Raw genomic sequence first — 23,103 nt, 5'->3', positions numbered from 1 at the left:
GGAATTGCAAATAAAGACCGCATTTTGTACCTTAAATTTCTTTAGAGCCTGTGTTACAATATGTACTGTACACATTCCGAAGACATGCTTTCACACTACACATAAAGTTTATTTTTTAATACTCTAATAAGTAAATATACGTTAGTTCAAGCTAGTAGAATTCATTACGTTTAGCCCTAATAGAATGATAATACACTCCATGTTCCATGAAACTGGGGCTTTCAGACACTGAAGCAACAGTGTGACCTTTAGACATTTTATTATGAATACTTTCTCACTAAAGGGTCATTACTTCCATCAGCTTTTCAGCTTGTTCTTTGAAGTCTTGGATCATTTTGTACAATGTCATTGCCACAATAGATTGTACATGATGCTCAATCTATAAATTTTCCTTTATCTCCCCAAATTGGTATTGGATGATCTAAGCACTTTAAAACTATGATTTTCCTTAATGTTGAACTTTGACATGTATTAATCAACAGTGGATGAGCAAATTTATATCATTAACACACTAATATGCAAAGCTGGACGCAATAATGATTCAGGGGTCTCTACTGCTCATGCGACCATTAATTTTCTTGCATAATGCTTCAGCAACCATGTAATATGTTTTATTTCCAATCAACCTCTGTGGCTTCAGGAAGGTCGGATAATATCATCGCTTTCTTTGATTTCTCTCTAATACATATATTATCAAGGCAAGGCAATAGACATTTTGTGATGTGCACACTATCCGCGGCTTTGGGGTTTGGATGTCACTGACTTTCAGAGTTAACGATTATAGATATGACCTAACATTTAGTTTTATGTTGCCACTCCCTTTGCCTGTTACCACCTCTCTTTTCAGAAGGTGTTTTGTAGGTTTTTTTTCTTACAAAGGGGTCTGGAAAATGTCCTAACCTGGCTCAAGCCAGATTAGACATGTGAAGGTCATCAGTGTATATCAGTTGGCTCAGTTGGTAGTTAGTGTAATGTATGCCCCTGTGAGTATGTTCACAAGTTTGTAGAGCTGTTGAGTTGTGAGTGACTTAGCCAGTCACATGATGTTCACAAGACTCAATAAAACCCCAGCCAGTTGGGTTCAGGGGATCCACAATGAGGCATGTGGTTGTGAGCCTGGTGGATGAACTGGTAATGTGTAGTGTGATTGTTAAACCTTTGCTGATAAACCAACTAGTTCTTAATAGCAATGTGTTGCTATGAATTCTTAAGCAAGAACCCAAGGGGAAAATACATTACAGTTAGCACTCTCAACTCTGAGTCAGAAGGCTTGGGGTTCAACCCTACTCCAGGATGAGGAGATCACTTTGCTAATACCTTAAAGCAGTATTGAAGAAGAGCTGGATTATCAGATAATGTTGTCCTTCAAGCCTGATTGACAGGCTTGGCCCCCTGTCAGGTAGGGATTGCTGCAGAAGAGGCCACAGCCCAGGAGAAGGTAGGTTTCCTGCTGCCGGAGTAGAGGTCGCAATGGAGGGGTGCTGATACGGGGAATGATCGCGGGAGGTCGGAGAGAGATCGAGGGCAGAGATGGGGAAGGGGCTGATCGCGGGGTAGGGGGGTTTCCGAACGCAGGGAAGGAAGCAGGTTAGCTTGGTGGGCCGGTGGGAAGCACTCCTGCTCCTTCTGGCCCACAAGCAGTGCTGGAAAAGCACTTACCTCTTCCATGCAGTCGTCCTCATCTCTTTGTAGCTGCCAGGTTTCCGGAAGCCAGGGAAACCCAGCCAGCCAGCTGGAAGAGATGTCAAATCTGAGGCAAGCAACCTCATTAAAATATTTAAATGAGCAAACCACCTCCTGGGACCAGGTTTGTTCCCCCTGACCCTCATCCCACCTCCAATCAAACTGGAAGTGAGTGGGTTAGAAGCGGGTTGGGCTCGGGTTTGAGATTTATTATATTTTAACAGCCCACCCAACTAAAATGACCCCCCTTTGTCGCCCTGTTCTGGTGGATGATAAAGATTCCATTTGAATTACTGGAGAAGAGCAGGGGAATATCATGGCTGATGTTTCACTGTCAGCTACAAACAGATCTAAGTGGTTTTGCATCTCATTTATTGTTTGGGATCTTGTAGATGAAAATGCGTGTATTGAAAGTTACTGCATTTCAAAATAATTCCTTGTACTTTGAGATATATCCCAGTGACATGATAAAGCACTTTAAAAACCTCTCTTTTTATTTGTCATTCTCTCAGAACTCTTTGATTATTATCTCATCTACTTCCCCCTACTCATTTATAACACATCAGCAAGTCAATACTGTTACTTAAAAATAAAACTAAGAGTTGAAAGAGAAATGCTCAGAGAGAATGAGGGAACTGTCTACACAGCAGATAATTTAGTCTATGATCCACTTGAATAATTCTACTTAATTAAAGCTGCAATCTCTTATCCTTTAAACAAATATTGTTGCAGGAATAATTTTCTCGCTCACACAAATTGATAAGCAAGACTTCCTTTCATATCACAGTTTAAAAAAAATCCATCTACATGGTAATTAAACAACATTTTTGGCAAGTAACGTTAAATAGAAATGGTCTTCTCGGAGGATTCAACACTTCTATGGTTAGAGCTGAGCCGAAAGTTTTAATATCATTCTGCTGTTCTGAATTATTGTAGATAACGGTTTAGTATTTCTCTTACAGTCTGTGTAAGAAGACTCAACTCCACCTACTTTTTAAAAAACAATTATCAGCTATCCTTTCTTTTGAAGTGAAAATATGTAATCCATAAAATCTTGTGATTAGGACATGAATTCATTAGCATGTCTCAGTGCTGCTGTGATACCATCTGTCTCAACTGGTCAGACTGCATGCAGCTAGCTCCTCGACACATCTGGGGTGGATTTCCATGTACTCTAATTGCCAGAGTTCGGGGTTATTAACCTCTTCTAGTCAAGCCCAATGGATTAACTTTCTATTGTGAAGTATTAACAGTCATTTTCCCAATGATTGAGCTATGGAGACTGCTGTGATGATCAAGGAATCTCAATATAAAATTTTAATTACGACTGTGCAATTCCTGGCTTCTGAGCAGCTTAACTCTTCAGCTATGGGGATAGGAATAATTTACATGCAATTAAATCAAGTCAAGAGTTTAGCCTTTGGGTAATATTGACTAATGAATCTAATATGATCCTTACTTGAAATGCTGCTGTGGTTTTGCTACCAAATGGCCCAGCCCCTGGAAAATTAAGGATTTATTTGTAGCTGTTTATCATCTGTTATTTATCCTCACAATCAAGAATTCTTACTTCATCATGGTTGCTGTTAGTCTTTAGTTTTACTCGGTACTTGTATGAAAAATTAACCTTTATTTCCAGCAAGTGCTTATGAAGTGATTAACTGTTCTCAATGCCCATACAAGTAAATACAATTTGGTTTGCTCAAGTGTGCAGTGAAATAGTTTTATGAAGAGCTGTGCATCCTCGGTGGACGGGCCCTGTTTCAAAGCCTGCTTCTGCTTTGATTGATTCTATCGCACACTTCTATTCTGTCCCTGTCCTAGTCATCTCATCAACAGCAGTTCCCTCCAACAAGCAAAATCAAACCTGCTCTGAAGAACAAGAGAAAGGTCAGTGATCTCCTTCTCAATGCTTAGTTGAATTCAAGGGAATGCAAGGCAGTTATCCACTGAGGTTTTAAGCTGCTGATCTTTAAGACGTGAGCAAGGAGGTAGCGTGCAAAGAATAACATAGAACGAATCGCAGCTCTATCTTTGTACCGTATTAAATAGAAAATATTTTGTCTTCCCTCAGAGGACTGCAGTAGCATTTCTTTACCATGTTGAAAAGTAAATGGAAGATTAGACTTGCATATTTTCAAAGGTCTACAATGCAAGGGAGGGTGACATGTTGTGTATCCATAAGTTTAAAAGACTGAGCACTTTATTCAGAATATTGTGTATTTGTAATGGGAAATATCTGGGAAGCTATAAAAATCTTAGATAGGGATGAATGTGACAGTTGAGATTTGGAGTTTGGCCCTTCCCCTGACAGTAGCAATTAACGTCTCTCGGCTGAGATATTAAACCGAGGCCCGGTCTGCCCCCTCAGTTGGACATAAAAGATCCCACGACACTATTCTGAAGATGAGCAGGAGAGTTAGTCCCAATGTCCTGGCCAATAATTATCCCTCAACAAACATCACTAAAAAATGGATGATCTGGACATTTAATTCATTGTTGTTCCACTGGGTCGAATTGAAAAATAAAAAAGGGGCGATCACACTGCTGAGCGTGTATTATAGACCCCCAAACAGTGGGAGGGAGATAGAGGAGCAAATATGTAGGCAAATTGCTGTGAAGTCCAAAAACCATAGGGTAGTAATCGCAGGGGATTTTAACTATCCAAATATTGATTGGGACAAATTTAATGTGAAGGGTATAGAGGGTGCTGAATTTTTGAAATGCATTCAAGAGAACTTTTTTAGTCAGTATGTAGCAAGCCCAACATGAGAGGGGGCGGTCTTGGATTTAGTTTCGGGGAATGAAGCTGGGCAGGTTGAAGGAGGATTAGTGGGAGAGCACTTGGGCGCCAGTGACCATAATTCAGTCAGATTCAAGTTGGTTATGGATAAGGACAAGAATAGGCCTGGAATAAAAGTTCCGAATTGGGAAAAGCTAATTTTGCTAAGTCAAGGAGTGACTTGGCCATGGTGGACTGGAAACAGCTATTTGTGGTAAATCAGTGTCGGAACAGTGGGAGGCATTTAAGGAGGAGATCCGGAAGGCTCAGGCCAAACATGTGCCCTGAAAGAAAAAGGTTGGGAAAAATAATTCTAGAACCCCCTGGATGTCTAGGGACTTACAGGGGCGGATTAAGAAAAAAAGGGATGCTTATGTCATATATCAATGGCTAAATACTATAGAATCTTTAGAGGAATATAGGAAGTTAAGAGGCAAATTTAAAAAGGATATTAGGAATGCTAATTCTTGATGAGAAATTCTTGGCCAGTAAAATTAAGGAAAACCCTAAGATGTTCTATAAATATATTAAGATTAAGAGGATAACTAAAGAAAGTGTAGGGCCTATTAGGGACTATGAGGATAATCTTTGTGTGGAGGCGAAAGACGTTGGGATGGTTCTTAACGAATACTTTGCATCTGTTTTCACAAAGGAAAAGGGGCAATGCAGATACTGCTATCAAGGAGGAGTGTGATATATATAGTGGGAGAGGAAGTATTAAGGGGTTTAGCAGTTTTGAAAGTAGAGAAGTCCCCAGGCCTGGATGAAATGCATCCCAGGCTGTTGAGTGAAGTAAAAGAGGAAATAACAGAGGCTTTGACCTTCATTTTCCAGTCTTCTTTGGATCTGGGCATGGTGCCGGAGAATTGGAGGACTGCTAATGTAGTACCCTTGTTTAAGAAGGGAGAAAGGATAGGCTGAGTAATTACAGGCCAGTCAACCTAACCTCAGTGGTGGGAAAATTATTGGAAAAACTCCTGAAAGACAGGATAAATCTGCATTCTGAAAGGCAAGGATTAATTAGGGACAATTAGCACGGATTTGTTAAGGGAGGATCGTGTCTGACTAACCTGATTGAATTTTTCGAGGAGGTAACCAAGAGGGTCGATGAGGGTAGTGCGTACGATGTAGTATATATGGACTTTAGCAAAGCTTTTGATAAAGTTCCACATGGTAGACTGGTCATGAAGGTTAAAGCCCCTGGGATACAGGGCAAAGTGTCAAGTTGGATCCAAAATTGGCTTGGAGGTAGGAAGCAAAGGGTAATGATTGATGGATGTTTTTGTGACTGGAAGGATGTTTCCAGTGGGGTTCCGCAGGGCTCAGTACTGGGATCCTTGCTTTTTGTGGTATATATCAACGAGTTAGACTTGAATATAGGGAGTATGATTAAGAAGTTTGCAGACGACACTAAAATTGGCTGTGTGGTTGATAATGAAGAGGAAAGTCATGGGCTGCAGGAGGATATCAATCTACTGGTCAGATGGGCAGAGCAGTGGCAAATGGAATTTAATTCAGAGAAATGTGAGGTGATGCACTTTGGGAGGGCTAATAAGAAAAGGGTATACACATTAAGCGGCAGGCCACTTAATAGTGTAGATGAACAAAGGGACCTTGGAGTGCTTGTCCACAGATCCATGAAAGCAGCAGGCCAGGTGGATAAGGTCATTAAGAAGGCATACGGAATGCTTGCCTTTATTGGCCCAAGCATAGAATATAAGAGCAGTGAGGTTATGCTTAAATTGTATAATACTTTGGTTAGGCCACAGCTGGAGTATTGCTTGCAGTTCTGGTCGCCGTATTATAGGAAGGACGTGATTGCACTAGAGAGGGTGCAGAGAGATTTACTAGGATGCTACCTGGAATGGAGAATCTTAGTTATGAGGACAGATTGGATAGGCTGGGTTTGTTCTCATTGGAACAGAGTAGGTTGAGAGGAAACCTCATTGAGGTGTACAAAATATTAAGGGGCCTGGAGATAGTGGATAGTAAGGGTCTATTTCCATTGGTGGAGGGGTCTATTTTGAGGGGGCATAGTTTTAAGGTGGTTGGTGGAAGGTTTAGAGGGGATTTGAGGGGGGGCTTCTTTACGCAAAGGGTTGTGGGAATCTGGAACTCACTGCCTGGAAGAGTGGTAGATGCAGAAACCCTCACCACTTTTAAGAGATGGTTGGATGGGCACTTAAAGTGCAGTAACCTGCAGGGTTAAGGACCTAGAGCTGGTATTTGGGATTAGACTGGATGACCTCTTGTTGGACGGAGCAGATATAATAGCAGGGAATAGAATATGGCCAGGGTGATCTTCTGGACGAGTTTTGATCGCCTGGATGGGTTGGAGAGGAATTTTCCCAGATTTTTTCTCCCTAAATTGGCCTGGGTTTTTATCTGGTTTTTGCCTCTCCCAGGAGATCACATGGCTCCGGTTGGGGTGGAGTGTAGAATGTTTTAGTACAAGGAGTGTCGCAGTTGTGGTGAGACGGATTGGTTGGGCTGGGTGCTCTTTGCCTTTCCGTCATTGTTCACAGGTTTATATGTAACCTTTAGGGCTGCTGACCAAGGACCGTGCGGCTCTTTGTCGGCCGGCGCGGAAACGATGGGCCGGAATGTTCTTCTTCTGTGCTGTAAATTTTTATGTTTCTATGGGGTCAAGTTTCGGCCTGAGTTGCTCCTATTTTTTTGGAACAAATGGTTTAGAATGGAGTATCTTAGAAATTGCAATTCTCGGCATTTAGTTTGCTCCAGTTCTAGTCAGTTAGAACAGTTTCATTTTGGAACAGATTTTTTTTCAAAAGGGGGCGTGTCCGGCCACTTACACCTGTTTTGATAGTTTAGGCAGCGAAAACTTACTCCAAACTAACTTAGAATGGAGTAAGTGTAGATTTTTGTACGCTCAGAAAAACCTTGCCTACACTTTACAAATCAGGCGTAGGGAACGAGGGGGTGGCGGGGGGGGGGGCGGTGGCGGTGGAGGGGGGGAAGGGTAGTAATTAAATTCTACAAGCATTCAACAATCTTACTTATGCAAATAAAGAGCCATCCTGACTAAAAAGTTCTAAACAAAGCAAAGACAAAATATTGAATATTCCTACCTGTGTGAAGCAGCAAGCAGCCTTCGAGCTGCGGTGCTTCAGGCAGGCCTTCCTTCCATATAGGAGACAGGGGCGGCGTCAGTGGCTCGCCGGCAGCCGAAGACACAACAAGCATGCAGCCTTTGAGCTGCAAGGGAAGCTGAGGCCATTCGGCCACGAGATAGGGGCGACGGCAGTGGCTGACGGCGGTCGAAGACACAGCAAGCAGCCTTCGAGCTGCGAGGGTAACTGAGGCCATTCGGCCACGGGATAGGGAGAGGCAGCCAAATAGCCAGTTTGAAACTTAAATTTACAGAATGGGTGCTGCATTGTCAACACCACAGATTATGCAATTCACTGCATAGGAGAGAATTGATTAGAGCTCACCGCACCAGGAACATCATAGCCCGTAGGCTGATGGGCAGGAGACCTTACCCACGTTGGCAATATCGATCCAGGCGCTCGTACCTGGACATGAGCGAGGCTGATTGTGTCAAAAGGCTGCGTTTCCGCAGAGAAGTTGCCGTTGAGATCTGTGATATGCTGAGAGCAGATTTGCAGCCCAGAAGCAGAACGCCAACTGCCTTGTCTGTTGAAGTGAAGGTAACAGCTGCACTTGCCTTCTATGTCTCGGGATCATTTCAGGCTACAACTGGAGATGTGTGCAATACATGCCTGCGTTTATCAGGTCACGGCTGTACTTTGTGTGCAGAGGAATGACTTCATCAATTTCCCAATGACCGCACAAGCGATCCATGAGAGGGCTGTGGGCTTCTTCAGGATTGCCGGCTTCCCAAAGGTACAGGGCTGCATTGATTGTACCCACATAGCCTTGCGAGCACCTGTGGAGGATTCCGAGCAGTACAGGAATAGAAAAGGTTTCCATTCCATCAATGTGCAGCTCGTGTGTGCCTACAAGCAGTGCATCACGTCAGTCGATGCGAGATACCCTGGCAGCACCCATGATGCGTTCGTCCTACGCGACAGCGTTATATCTGACATGTTTGAGCAGCAGCCAAAAGGGCAGAGCTGGCTACTGGGAGACAAAGGGTACGACCTGACCACCTGGCTCATGACGCCCCTACGCATGGCACGGTCAGAAGCTGACCGTCAATACAACATGGCGCACATTGCGACGCGCAGCATCATTGAGAGGATCATTGGCATATTGAAACAGCGATTCCGATGCCTGGACCATTCCGGAAGTCACTTGCAATACTCTCCTCAGATTGTCAGTCACTTCACTGTTGTGTGCTGCATGCTCCATAACTTAGCCATCATGAGGCAGCAGGAGCTGGTAGTGGAACCAGAAGACCTACGTGAGGTCCAGTGCATGATGATAGTATTATGGAAGAGCAGGATGTGGATGATGACGACGATCAGGAAAGCATGCAAATGCCTGATGCCGGAGCATGAGGTCAGAGGAGGGCCGTCCATCGTGCTCCTTCAATGATTGCTCGAGCCCTGCGCCAGCAGCTCATCCGTGAATGCTTCAATTACTGATGCCTGAGGGCTCTGCGATCACTGTTGCGCATGGACATGTTTATTCTTTGCAGTTGTTTCTACGTTGTGTTGTGTTAATGGAAGATGAATCAGTTTTAATGAAAAAATATTTTATTGAAAAGTTAACGTCACTGTAATAAAATATTTGTTGTATCAAACTTTATTTTTTAACATGACTCTTGAAGATCACTTAAAAACTAACATCACTTATAAACTTGTAAAGTTACAAAAGTTGCAAAACAATTTCAATGTGAAAAATCTTACACTTTTAAGATCACTTAAACTTCAAGATCACTTTTTAGATGCAAAATTAAATAAGTTACAAAATGTGAGAGCATTTACACTATAAGATCACTTAAAACCCTAAGATCACTTATAAGTTGTAAAGTTACAAAACTTACAAAACAATTTCAATTTGAAAAACGCTACTACAGCTACATCAAGAACAAGAACAAAAGCAGCAAAGAAAGGCTGCAACCATCTCTCATCCATATCTCAGTGAATGTTTTCTTCTTCATGGGGGTGTCATTTGATTGGCCGGGCTGTGTGCCCTTATTGCAGCAGCTATCTCCATGAGGGCCTGTGCCGACACTTGCATGCCCTCCTTGACGGCCTGTGCTGTCGATTGCACTCCCTCGGACATTCCCTCCCTAAGTTCCTGTGTCATTACTGCTATTTCTCCCGTCAGGACTGTCACCTCTTCACCCACTGCACTGATGCTACCGATGAGTGATCGGGTAAGCTCATTGGTCTCCATACCCAATGCCACAACCTGAGCTGCATCTGTTGCACGCTGCATCTCAGGAGAGCGTGTCTCCAATCTCCTTCTCCTCTGCCTGGGTCTGCCTCGTGGCACCACTAAACTGGGAGGCGCGGGCACGGACGGTGGGACGCTCGGTGTTCTAAACGGCATCACTACACAGGGAGGCGTGGGCTGGTCTGTGGGACGCTCTGTGTTCCAGACGGCAGTACTAGAGAGAAAGGCCTGGGCTGGGACGGTGGGACGCTCTGTGTTCCAAACGGCAGTACTAGAGCGAACGGCGCGGGTTGGGATGGAGGGGCGTCGGTGTTCCAGACAGCAGCACTCGAGTGCGAGCCGTGGGCTGGGATGGTGGGAGAATGGGTGTAAACTGCTCCATTATATCACCAGCACCACTGGGACCCACAATGTCAAAACCATGGAAGGTGGAACCAGAACCTATGCAAAGGGTTGAAACTCTAATGCCCCTTAATGGGGGCTCATAAACATTAATTTGGAAGCTCCCCCCGTAGACATTTCAGTCATTGCCGCCATTGGTCTGGATCGTCCACATCTGGTTGTACTGGTTTTTGTTCTGTATCTTCAGGATCCTTAGGGTCATCATCATCATCATCATGTTCTGCAAAATACATCAGAACAGTCAAATGTTTAGCAGCAGAGGAGGGGGCAGGATGGGTGGCATGAGTACTCTCACACTTAGCAGGTTAGGCAGCAGATTGACTTGAAGGGCAACGATGCAATTTCAGGACTTACCCTCTTCCTCGCGTGCAGGCCCAGCTTGTGCTGTACTGATTGCTTTTCTCCATGTACGACTTATCATAGCAGCTACCCTCTGTTCCAAAGGTGTCAGTGGATGCAGATTGGGTGTGCCTCCTCCTGTTTGAACATAAGAACATAAGAACATAAGAATTAGGAACAGGAGTAGGCCATCTAGCCCCTCGAGCCTGCTCCGCCATTCAACAAGATCATGGCTGATCTGGCCGTGGACTCAGCTCCACTTACCCGCCCGCTCCCCATAACCCTTAATTCCCTTATTGGGTAAAAATCTATCTGTGATTTGAATACATTCAATGAGCTAGCCTCAACTGCTTCCTTGGGCAGAGAATTCCACAGATTCACAACCCTCTGGGAGAAGAAATTCCTTCTCAACTCGGTTTTAAATTGGCTCCCCCGTATTTTGAGGCTGTGCCCCCTAGTTCTAGTCTCCCCGACCAGTGGAAACAACCTCTCTGCCTCTATCTTGTCTCTTTCATTATTTTAAATGTTTCTATAAGATCACCCCTCATCCTTCTGAACTCCAACGAGTAAACACCCAGTCTACTCAATCTATCATCATAAGGTAACCCCCTCATCTCAGGAATCAGCCTCGTGAATCGTCTCTGTAGCCCCATCCAAAACTAATATATCCTTCCTTAAGTAAGGTGACCAAAACTGCACGCAGTACTCCAGGTGCGGCCTCACCAATACCCTGTACAGTTGCAGCAGGACCTCCCTGCTTTTGTACTCCATCCCTCTCGCAATGAAGGCCAACACTCCATTCGCCTTTCTGATTACCTGCTGCACCTGCAAACTAACTTTTTGGGATTCATGCACAAGGACCCCCAGGTCCCTCTGCACCGCAGCATGTTGTAATTTCTCCCCATTCAAATAATATTCCCTTTTACTGTTTTTTTTTCCAAGGTGGATGACCTCACATTTTCTGACATTGTATTCCATCTGCCAAACCTTAGCCCATCACTTAACCGATCTAAATCTCTTTGCAGCCTCTCTGTGTCCTCTCCACAACCTGCTTTCCCACTAATCTTAGTGTCATCTGCAAATTTTGTTACACTACACTCTGTCCCCTCTTCCAGGTCATCTATGTATATTGTAAACAGTTGTGGTCCCAGCACCGATCCCTGTGGCACACCACTAACCACCGATTTCCGACCCGAAAAGGACCCATTTATCCCGACTCTCTACTTTCTATTAGCCAGCCAATTCTCGATCCATGCTAATATATTTCCTCTGACTCCACGTACCTTTATCTTCTGCAGTAACCTTTTGTGTGGCACCTTATCGAATGCCTTTTGGAAATCTAAATACACCACATCCATCGGTACACCTCTATCCACCATGCTCGTTATATCCTCAAAGAATTCCAGTAAATTAGTTAAACATGATTTCCCCTTCATGAATCCATGTTGCGTCTGCTTGATTGCGCTATTCCTATCTAAATGTCCCGCTATTTCTTCCTTAATGATAGCTTCAAGCATTTTCCCCACTACAGATGTTAAACTAACCGGCCTATAGTTACCTGCCTTTTGTCTGCCCCCTTTTTTAAACAGAGGCGTTACATTAGCTGCTTTCCAATCCGCTGGTATCTCCCCAGAGTCCAGAGAATTTTGGTAGATTATAACGAATGCGTCTGCTATAACGTCCGCCATCTCTTTTAATACCCTGGGATGCATTTCATCTGGACCAGGGGACTTGTCTACCTTGAGTCCCATTAGCCTGTCCAGCACTACCCCCGTAGTGATAGTGATTATCTCAAGGTCCTCCCTTCCCACATTCCCGTGACCAGCAATTTTTAGCATGGTTTTTGTGTCTTCCACTGAGAAGACCGAAGCAAAATAATTGTTTACGGTCTCAGCCATTTCCACATTTCCATTTATTAAATTCCCCCTTCTCATCTTCTAAGGGACCAACATTTACTTTAGTCACTCTTTTCCATTTTATATATCGGTAAAAGCTTTTACTATCTGTTTTTATGTTTTGCGCAAGTTTACTTTCGTAATCTATCTTTCCTTTCTTTATTGTTTTTTTAGTCATTCTTTGCTGTCGTTCAAAATTTTCCCAATCTTCTAGTTTTCCACTAACCTTGGCCACCTTATACGCATTGGTTTTTAATTTGATACTCTCCTTTATTTCCTTGGTTATCTACGGCCTGTTATCCCTTCTCTTACCGCTCTTCTTTTTCACTGGAATATATTTTTGTTGCGCACTATGAAAGAGCTCCTTAAAAGTCCTCCACTGTTCCTCAATTGTGCCACCGTTTAGTCTGTGTTTCCAGTCTACTTTAGCCAACTCTGCCCTCATCCCACTATAGTCCCCTTTGTTTAAGCATAGTACGCTCGTTTGAGACACTACTTCCTCACCCTCAATCTGTATTATAAATTCAACCATACTGTGATCACTCATTCCGAGAGGATCTTTTACTCGGAGATCGTTTATTATTCCTGTCTCATTACACAGGACCAGCTCTAAGATAGCTTGCTCCCTTGTAGGTTCTGTAACATACTGTTCTAAGAAACAATCCCGTATGCATTCTATGAATTCCTCCTCAAGGCTACCTCGTGCAATTTGATTTGACCAATCGATATGTAGGTTAAAATCCCCCATGATTACTGCCGTTCCTTTTTCACATGCCTCCATTATTCCCTTGATTATTGTCCGCCCCACTGTGAAGTTATTATTTGGGGGCCTATAAACTACGCCCACCAGTGACTTTTTCCCCTTACTATCTTTAATCTCCACCCACAATGATTCAACATTTTGTTCATTCGAGCCAATATCATCTCTCACAACTGCCCTGATATCATCCTTTATTAACAGAGCTACCCCACCTTTTCTCCCTTCTTGTCTATCTTTCCGAATTGTCAGATACCCCCATATGTTTCATTCCCAGTCTTGGCCATCCTGCAACCACGTTTCAGTAATGGCCACCAAATCATACCCATTTGAAATGATTTGCGCCGTCAACTCATTGACTTTATTTCGAATGCTGCGTGCGTTTAGGTAGAGTGTTTTAATGCTAGTTTTTAAAGCATGATTTTTAGTTTTGACTCTTCCTGCAGCCCCTTTATATTCATACTTATTGTCCCTTCCTATCACCTAGTGGTTTACACTTACCCCAGTGCTACTCTGCTCTGTTGCCTCCTGCCTTTTGCATTCTTTCTTGGGGTCCTGTTCATCTGAGCTCTCACCCACTCTAACTAGCTCAGAGCCCTCACCTGGGTTCCGAATACTCCTCGCATTGAGGCACCGAGCTTTCATGCTTGCCTTTTAATTACACTTTGACCCTTTAGAATTTTGCTGTACAGTGGCCCTTTTTATTTTTTGCCTTGGGTTTCTCTGCCCTCCACTTTTACTCATCTCCTTTCTGTCTTTTGCTTCTGTCTCCATTTTATTTCCCTGCATTGGTTCCCATCCTCCTGCCATATTAGTTTAACTCCTCCCCAACAGCACTAGCAAACACTCCCCCTAGGGCATTGGTTCCGGTTCTGCCCAGGTGCAGACCGTCTGGTCTGTACTGGTCACACCTCCCCCAGAACTGATTCCAATGCCCCAGAAATTTGAATCCCTCCCTGCTGCACCGCTGCTCAAGCCACGTATTCATCTGAGTTATCCTGCGATTCCTACTCTGACTAGCATGTGGCACTGGTAGCAATCCCGAGATTACTACTTTTGAGGTCCTACTTTTTAATTTAGCTCCTAGCTCCTTAAATTCTTCTCGTAGGACCTCATACCTTTTTTTACCTATATCGTTGGTACCAATGTGCACCATGACAACTGGCTGGTCACCCTCCCTTTTCAGAATGTCCTGCACCCGCTCTGAGACATCCTTCACCCTTGCACCAGGGAGGCAACATACCATCCTGGAGTCTCGGTTGTGGCCGCAGAAACGCCTATCTATTCCCCTTATAATTGAATCCCCTATCACTATCGCTCTCCCACTCTTTTTCCTGCCCTCCTGTGCAGCAGAGCCAGCCACGGTGCTATGAACTTGGCTGCTGCTGCTCTCCTCTGATGAGTCATCCCCCTCAACAGTACCCAAAGCGGTGTATCTATTTTGCAGGGGGATGACCGCAGGGGACCCCTGCACTACCTTCCTTGCACTGCTCTTCCTGCTGGTCTTCCATTCCCTAGCTGGCTGTGGATACTTCACCTGCGGTAAGACCAACTCGCTACACGTGCTACTCATGTCATTCTCAGCATCGTGGATGCTCCAGAGTGAATCCACCCTCAGCTCCAATTCCGCAACGCGGGCCGTCAGGAGCTGGAGGCGCATACAATTCCCGTACACGTAGTCGTCAGGGACACCGGAAGTGTCCCTGAGTTCCCACATGGTACAGGAGGAGCATATCACGTGACCGAGCTCTCCTGCCATGACTTAACCCTTAGATACACTTAAATTGGCAACAACACTGTTAACAGGTTACTTACTGTTATAGAAGAGAAAAAAGAAAAACTACTCACCAATCACCAGCCAATCACTGACCCCCTTGGCTGTGACGTCACCTTTTATTTCTTTTTACTTCTTTTTTGCCTTCTCCCTGTAGCTGCACAAGCTCGCCTTTTGTAGGCCTCTCCACGCACCTCCGACGCTGCTCCCGACTCAGCGACGCACCGCCCGACCTCGCGGCCTTTTATTGGCCTCTCCACGCACATCCTCGACGCTGCTCCCGACTCCCTTTTGTTGTGGGCCAATTTCTTCTGCAAAAAGTAAAATATAACTTTTTACAGAGTGCGTCTTCCTGCAGAGTGGGACATACAGATAGTCACATTACAATTATGATTACATTAAAAATGGAAAATATTACTTACACTAACTACTTGACCAAGGTCGTGCCATTTCTTTTTACACTGGCTTCCAGATCTCAGTATGCACCACTGCGCAGTAATCTTCTGCAACTTGGTTCCAGCGTTTCTTCATTTCTTTTGGTGGCACTTTGATGCGAGCTCTGTTGCTGGTATCTAGCTCCTGCCATCTCTGCTCAATGATGTTGGCTAATATCTCCACTTCCTCATGCAAGAAATTCTTTGTTCTTGGTGGACGTTGTTCCATTGCTGTATTGAATTGACACTCTTATTTTTCAAAGCACACAGTCCTTAATTTGCATGCACCAATGCAGCACCTGTTCTGGAAGTTTAGCAGTGAAAAGCAGCACTCACTGATTTCAGCAGGTGATTTATTCAACAGTGCTGCTAAAAGCACTCCTTCAGACACAAAAGAATCATCAAAATTCAATCCCAAGCCTTTCCAGGGGTCCACGAGACAAATCAACACTTTTCTGTAAGTCCCTTTAAAAATGGCCGAGTGCCAATGTTTCCGGACTACTGCGCGTGTGCGCGCACTCCAACGCGCACGCGCAGGGCTGCCGGCACGACGTTGCCACATTTAACTTAGCCCTGCCCCCTCCACTTGCAGAATCGGCGCGACTCTGTGGCTCCGACCCCCGCTGCTGTGTGCGCACCGCGCCAAGCTCCCAGGTACCAGCAAGGAGCCGGAGAATTAAGAGATATTTTTCTGTCGCACTTTTAGGCGCGAAAAACGGGCATCCAGGTCGGGGCTGCGCCGTTTTAGGTGCGGCCCGAAACTTGACCCCTATGTTTCTATGTTTGCCAATTGGCTGTCACGTTTCCTACATCACAACAATGACTACACTTTGAAAAGTACTTCATTGGCTATAAAGTGCTTTGGGATGTCCTGAGGTCATAAAAGATGACATATAAATGCAAGTCTTTATTTGGCCTTGCTGTGACTGAAATATTTTGTCAGCTTTTAAGTGGTGAAAAGGTTACAAATTGACATAGACAGGGGTTTGTGTTTGTTCATTTGGACTTTAACCTTGTTTCAAAAATGCACAATCATACTTTGAAGATTTGAAATATGATTGGAAAAACAGTCCAGTTTATCTCTGAACTGAGGTGGTGAAAACTTGCACTTGGTTCAGCTGAACCGAATCCTCTTTGCCATTCAGGGCTGTTCACCATTCAGGTTCGATGCTGTGTGTGATATACCCCTTACGGCATCACTAACAAACACACTACACAAGATGGCTCCAATACAGAAAACTGATATCACGCCACATGATCCTTTATTGTATTTGCAGCAGCAGTTGCATTGCCACAGTAGTCCACTAGGTGGAGCAGTAGTCCACTATGTGGAGCTCAATTATACTAATCCTTGAGATTTCAAGGAGTTAATACAATAATCCAGAATCTAAGCTGATGGAGGGGGAGGGGCAGTGATTGATATTTTGTATATTGACTAACGATGTACTTTATATCTTTATCTAAACCTGGCCACCATAAATAACTGTGTGCAAAACTCTTGGTCAAGCACATTCCCAGGGACTGGTCATGAAGATCTCCTAACAATTTGGACCTGAACTTATTTGGGATAACTACTCTTGCACCCCACACGATACAGTCGTTATCCACTGATAATTCATTCCTACAAACGAAGTATGGATGAATATCTTCCTCTGATACCTGGTTTGGCCAGCCATTTGCTATTTAATCATACATCTTTGACATAACTGAGTCACGTTTGGTTGTTCTACCAATCTCTTCAGCTGTGACTGGCAGTTCAGTATGAAAAATTGAACACTTCTTCCCTATTGGGTGTCACTTGTGAGTGGGTTGGCAACTTGGACATAGCATCAGCATTACTGTGATCAGCATTACTTAGATCTACGTTAGAGATTGTCTTTCAGCACTCTGACACTCATCTTGAAGTCTTGGATCGGACTGCCTGTTTCACGGAACACCTTCGGATACTTCTCGGTGACATCATCTTTCGATGCAAATTTTGTTTCCACACGGAAAATCTCATTCCAATCCAGCTTCAGTGATCCCAACCAATTTCTATCTATCAAGGTAGACTTGTCTCCTGCCACTACTATGAGAGGCAAGCTCTGAAACTGATCCTTGTATTTCACTGGTATGGTGATACGTCCTACCACAGGGATTTTCTCTCCTGAGCAGCCTCGCAGCTCTATCTTCGACTTCTCCAGTGGAAAATCACTCAACTTGTCGAGATATAGCGATTCCGGCACTACGCTCACGGATGCACCAGTGTCGATTTCCATGGGTATCCTGGTTCCTGCAACGTCTACTTGGATGACGATACTTCGCGAATCGCTGTTAGATACCCTCATGCTTCTGATGACATGTAGCTCCAGAACCTGCTCGTCCTGTTGATTTTCTTCAATGCTAAATAGTCTCTGTTGATTTCTACTTCTAGCATTGAACATTGGTTTACTCTTCAGTCGTCATGCTTTCGCAAGATGTCCAGTTTTCTTGCAGTAGAAACACTGCCTTCACTCATGGACAGTTTTGAACGAGGTGTTGTCCCAGACACCGATAACACAACTTTAATGTACTGTTACCATGTTTGCTGAGGCTTTGGGGCCCAACTGTCTTTTATTTTTAACCTGTAGGCGATTCACCTTGGTTATCTGACGACTGGAAATGGCACGAAATTCTTGGGAGTATTGGTCGCCACATCCATCGACATAGCTGTCTGACAAGCTAAATCAAAAGTCAAGTTAGTGTTTGCCAACAACTTTCTTCTGATTACTTCATTTTTCATCCCAGAAACAAAGTGGTCCGGCAATGCTCGATCCTGAAAGTTTCCGAAATGACAGTGAATGGATAGTTTTTTTAAAGCTACAATGTACCCACTGATGCCCTCATCAATTAATTGATCTCATATTCCAAAATGATTACTTTCAGCAATTTCCAGGAGCTCAGGACTGTAGTGCTGTTCCCTCCATCAGTGGCGTGTCCTTTGGCTTGACGGGAACAAGCACATTTTTCAGGGTTTCATACACCTCGGAGCCTGTTTCAGTCAAGAAAATAGCCAGTTTCCTTTCTAAAACCACCCGGTTATGGTTTTCATCATCGGGGACTTCGATGATACTATTCGCATTGAAAAACATGCCTCGCCACTCCACATACACTCTAAATATTTCTCGGTCACAATGTAACTCACCCAAGCACCCTATTATTCCCATAGGCACGGCCATCTGGACTCTTCAGTTCAGCCAAGTGTGCTTGAAATTTGCCTTGGACTTTTAGCTGTTCTGCAAAACAAAGAACATCTCAAAGTCTCTCTGCCAGTTGGCTGGATGATCCACCAACAAAAATTTCAGCTCGGGAATCCTCGTTCGCCAATGTGATATATCCTTATGACATCACTGAGAAACACACTACACAAGATGGCTCCAATACAGAAAACTGTCATCATGTGATTTTGCCACATGATCCTTTATTGTATTTACATCAGTAGTTAAATTACCAGAGTAATCCACTATGTGGAGCTGTAGTCCACTAGGTGGAGCTCTATTACACTAATCCTTGAGATTTCAAAGAGTTAATACAATAATCCAGAATCTAAGTGGGCCTCACAGAAACTCCTTCAGTATTACTTGTACAGCTCAGTTGCTCACAAAGAAGATTTATTAATTCTCCAGTTTTCTCTCTACTCCTTCTGAACACATTAGCTTGGGGTCTGAATTCACTGATGATAATTGTCTCACGATGTCTCTTTTTATTAAAGTGTGTGAATAACAGCAGGCTTTTTAATTGTGGAGATGGTGTAATAAAGCCCCATACGATTTTTATCTGTTCTCCACATTCCCAATAGGAGGCACTTTAAGCAATCCGTCGGGGAACAAGGGCCGATTTACCCTTTTGTGTCCCAGAGATACTGTGCTCCCATCCCACCCCCCCCACCCCCCCACCCCCCCCCCCCCCGTTGCTGCATCGGCTGTCATTAGGTATCGCCGCATAGACAGGACATCAAACATGGGATCTTCCTAGGCTGTGTGGCTTAGAGATAGAGATATTCCTCTGAGAAATTGGCTTAGCTTCAATGAGAATTTTGTGCATGATAAAAAGATTATGCATGACGAGTGACCTCTGGAGACTTATTAAAAAGAATACGATATTGAAATACTCAAAGCTTTGGTTCATTTCTCACCTTTAAATTCAAGAATCTTATTTCCCGGAAGATACTGTTCCACAAGAAGTGGTTAAAAAGTTGACTGACACATGTTGAACTGACTCAGCAAAACAATACAAAATTGAGGCAACTTTTACGGCTGTATCTAGATGGTTTAGTGAAGTTTATTTCTGACTCCAGAAATCTATCGGCACAAGAAAACCCACTTTGACCCTTGCAGCCTCTGGTGCTGACCTCACCAAGGTTAGCACAGCCAGGAGGAGTTCACTTCATTTAAATGACGGAGATGGTTATCCACATCACTAAGGGGTGCATCTCGGATACCCGTCTGCCTGAAGGGGTCAGAATTCCCAACAGCCTGTGTCCTTGGTTGGGGGTGGGGGGGGGCGGGAAACGGTGCGGGGGTGGTGCAGTAGGGTGGGGGGGGTTACAGTGCAGGGTGGTTAGGTGGAATGGGGGAGGGGGATGTTGGGGAGGGGGGTGTTACCAGGGCATCCCCAGAAAAATCATGGAACTGTGCCCATCAGCTCTCTTTACGGTTAGTACGCCTGGTCTCACATACTTACCGCTGCGTAGAGGTACGTCTGATTTTTTAGTGGCCGACTGCACCAAAAAAAAGTTACAAGTTTTGCTGGAATAAACTTTGAATTTGGAACGGCGCAGATTATCCTTAACATCTGTGGGTGGAGCTTAATATCTGCACCAAAAACTGAGGTTGCCAGGGTAACAAGGGACGCACTGAAGGGCTGAGGCTGGAAAGTGAAACATACGTCACTCCCTCTCCTGGCCTGAAAGGCCCCCCCTACCCCCGGTGCCGCTGCTATCCCGGGCCGAAAGATCCCCCGCTCCTGGTGCAGCTCCTATCCTGGGCCAATATACCCCCCGCCCCCGGTGCAGCTCCTATCCTGGGCCAATAGGCCCCCAGCCCCCAGTGCAGCTCCTATCCTGGGCCAATAGGCCCCCTGCCCCCGGTGCAGCTCCTATCCTGGGCCAATAGGCCCCCTGCCCCAGGTACAGCTCCTATCCTGGGCCAATAGGCCCCCTGCCCCCGGTGCAGCTCCGATCCCGGGTCAATAGGCCCCCCGCCCCCCGGTGCAGCTCCTATCCTGGGCCAATAGGTCCCCCACCCCCCGGTGCCGCTGCTATCCCGGGCCGAAAGGCCCCCCCCCAGTGCCGTCCCTTGCCTCCCGTCCCCGGTGCCGTGTCTTCAGCTCCACTAAAACAATGGTGTCTTCTCTGCGCCGATTTTCTTAACTTCAGAACGGTACACTACGCCGTTTTAGAAAAAATCTTACTTGGCCAAATGCCTCAGGTGAATGTTAAAGATCTCATAGCACTACTTAAAGAAAGGCAGGCAAGTTCTCCAGGGGTGCTGCCATAACATTTATCCCTCAACCAACATCATTAAGAACAGATTATCTGATCATTTATCTCTTCCTGTATGTGAGACCTTGTTGTGTGCACACATTAGCTGTGGCATTTCCCTACATTACTTCATCATCTGTTACGCACTTTGAAACATTCTGAGGGCATGGTGGTACATGCATGCAGTTTCTTTCTTAGATAGTGAGTGTTGCTGGGAACATCACACCCGAGCCTAATACTATCTCCATGATATGTTCACACTCACATTCCATCAGGAATCACTAGAATTCAGGAGTGGAAAGTCTGGCTTACCCTTCCCTTCTCGAGGGCACTAATCAGCTTACATTGGAAAGAAAAACTCGCATTTATATAGCACCTTTCACAACTCCCAAAGCACCTTGCAGGCAATGAAAGACTTTTGGAGTGTAGTCACTGTTGTAAGGTAGCAAACGTGGCAGCCAATTTGCGCATAGCAAGCTCCCACAAACAGCAATGTGATAATGAGCAGATATTCTGTTTTAGTGATGTTGATTGAGGGATAAATATTGGCCAGGACACCGGGGCGAACTTCCCTGCTCTAATTCGAAATAGTACAATGGGATCTTTTACGTCCACCTGAGAGAGCAGACAGGACCTCGGTTTAATGCCTCCGACATTGCAGCACTCCCTCAGCACTGCACTGGAGTGTCAGCCTAGATTTCTGTGCTCAAGTCTCTGGAGTGGGACTTGAACTCACAACGTTCTGACTCAGAGGCAAGCATAAAGAATGACTATGTGTTACATGGGGTAGTGCCTTTACATCCAAGAGCAACAACGCAGCTGAAGCTAATACTTCTATTATTATTTACATTAAATGCATTTTTCAAATGAGAAATGATGGGGTCGATTTTTGGTTTTCTTCGCTTGGGCAGTAATCAGACAGAGCTGATTTTCCACCTGTGAGAGGACCTGCTCAATTTTCAGGTAGGTTCTACAACAGACATCGGTCCGCTCTGCTGGATTACTGCCCAAGTGATGAAGCTGAAAATCTACCCCTATTCCCTTATTTTGTGCAGGCTGCATACTGTGCCTTGTGGTATCAGAAACTGATTTTCTCTGGGCTGCATCAGTTCACTTATTGCACTGTCATCAGTCACTCAGAGCTATTGTTTGTTGGTGACAAAAGATACACAATCATTTCATCTTAAAAAAAAATCTGCTATGTGGAAGATCTTTAGCCAATAATATTAAATATTTTGGTCCAAATGTATAATTATATATAAATGCTGAGTGAGGTTGAAGGCTGGATTGTCAAATTGTTGCCTGTACTTAGAAAAATGGTTGAATGTATTCTCACTCTCAAAATTGAAGATTGTGGGAATTATATGGGCTTCAAAAGACCCAAAATTCAGAATATCCTGACGCCATGTTAGCCTCAGACAACCAGGGGTCACACATGCACCACGACTACTAGACTGCCAGAGATTCGTCACACACTCAACAGCCATAAGCTGGAGCCAGAAAATGGCACTGTCTCTGCAGGAATGGAAACACACTGTTACATTTTTAAAGGAGCAGATACTCTTGACCTGTCAGTTTAAGCTAAAAGTAATTTGATTAGGTCATGAATTCATTGGGACTCCCTTCTTATTAATTATACACTTGAAAGGTAGTCTTTAATTATAGGGTTTGCTTATATCTATACCTTATTTAAAAACCACATGTGTGCATAGCATTTCTTGACGACAAACCGTACTTTATTTTTGCATGAATTTTGGTCACACTTTAATGTCAACATTTAACATTGAAGCTGCCTCTGTAAAGGCAAAATACTGTGGATGGTAGAAATCTGAAATAAAAACAGAAAATGCTGGAAATACTCAGTGGGTCAGGCAGCATCTGTGGAGAGAGAAACAGAGTTAAAGTTTCAGGTCGATGACCTTTTGTCAGAACTGGCGAAAGGTCATTGACCTGAAACATGGGGCCTAAAATTCCAGTCGGAGGTTTCCTTCGGACAAACGTCTCCGACCCGAAAATTTTTAACGAAAATACCTGGTGGTCCCGGAGGCGCCTTCGATTCTGGTCGGAGGCCTTCATTCCATGCGGAGCGCACAGGGACAGGACTTCCCCGAAACGTACAAAAAAGCTGGAGTCACGTGGGCCTGGACCACCAATCACTGGGCAGTATTCTCATTGATAATACTGTAAGTTGCGTTTTTGCGAATTTCCA

The sequence above is a fragment of the Pristiophorus japonicus genome, chromosome 17 (assembly GCF_044704955.1).
Source record: "Pristiophorus japonicus isolate sPriJap1 chromosome 17, sPriJap1.hap1, whole genome shotgun sequence".
Classification (NCBI taxonomy): domain Eukaryota; kingdom Metazoa; phylum Chordata; class Chondrichthyes; family Pristiophoridae; genus Pristiophorus; species Pristiophorus japonicus.
Note: the sequence above shows the minus strand (reverse complement) of the source record.